The sequence below is a fragment of the Lithobates pipiens genome, unplaced genomic scaffold, assembly GCF_037356315.1.
Source record: "Lithobates pipiens isolate NorthernLeopardFrog02 unplaced genomic scaffold, aLitPip1_a1.2 Scaffold_62, whole genome shotgun sequence".
Taxonomy (NCBI): domain Eukaryota; kingdom Metazoa; phylum Chordata; class Amphibia; order Anura; family Ranidae; genus Lithobates; species Lithobates pipiens.
Genome location: NW_027507884.1, coordinates 205,629 through 206,636, shown reverse-complemented (window position 1 = coordinate 206,636; position 1,008 = coordinate 205,629).

Below are 1,008 nucleotides of genomic sequence, written 5' to 3'. Positions count from 1 at the left end.
ACAAGAAACCACCATGTGTACAATATGCAGATACTGATAGCTGACGCATTTCAGCCCTCATGACATGTTGTCGCTGTTGTGTGTATATTGTGTACATATGTATTATACTAACAGTGCTGATGTCCTTCACTGTGCTCTGCCTATTACCTAAAACTGTATCAGTTCTTGGACCCTCTAGAGCAGATCCTTTTTATTTAATAAGGCCAGAGATTTTTTTTCTAACCAGGTCACTTTAGAGCTGTAGCCAGGGCCGCTGATAGGGCAGTACAACCAGCCCTGTTGTACCGGGCCCGGCCAGCAGGGGGGGCCCGAGCAGCTTTTAACTTCTAGCTAAAAAAAAAAAAAAAAAAAAAAAAAAAACGAAATAACTATATTAACCTGCACCCACTTGATTACTAACATATATAAGGAATATATATTCATTTCCTGGGCCCCATCAGGTTACCAGAGGGGCCCAGGAGGTGAAAGCAGAAGAGGGACTTTTTTTCTATTTTCGGGTGCAGGGATACAATGCTGTGCCGCATGCTGTTCTCAGTATACCTGCACAAACTAAAGTTCTTCCTGCTCACTGTATGCCTCTCCGGCGGATGGATATTACTGTTATACGGCTCCCTTCATCCAGTAAGTGCTGCAGCTTGAGGGACTTATCACTGGGACGGCTGAGACAGACAGAGCAGCAGGAGTAATCTGGACAATGGCAGTGGTGCACAGGCAAGCAGTCCCCTGCACACACACACACTGACAGGTCACACTATTGTAGCATGTGCAGTCCCTAGACTCTGTGTGCTCATGGTTATTATCATTATGATGATCAGGGCACAGTAGGTGCTGTATGGCTCTGTCAGTGTAACATGACTGTGTGGTGCTGACTTTCCTGATATATGACTGTACTGTGTGTTACAGACTATAACTCAGCACAGCCATAACAAAGTCAGCATCACACAGTCATGTTACACTGACAGAGCCATACAGCACCTGCTGTGCACTGATCATCATAATGATAATGAC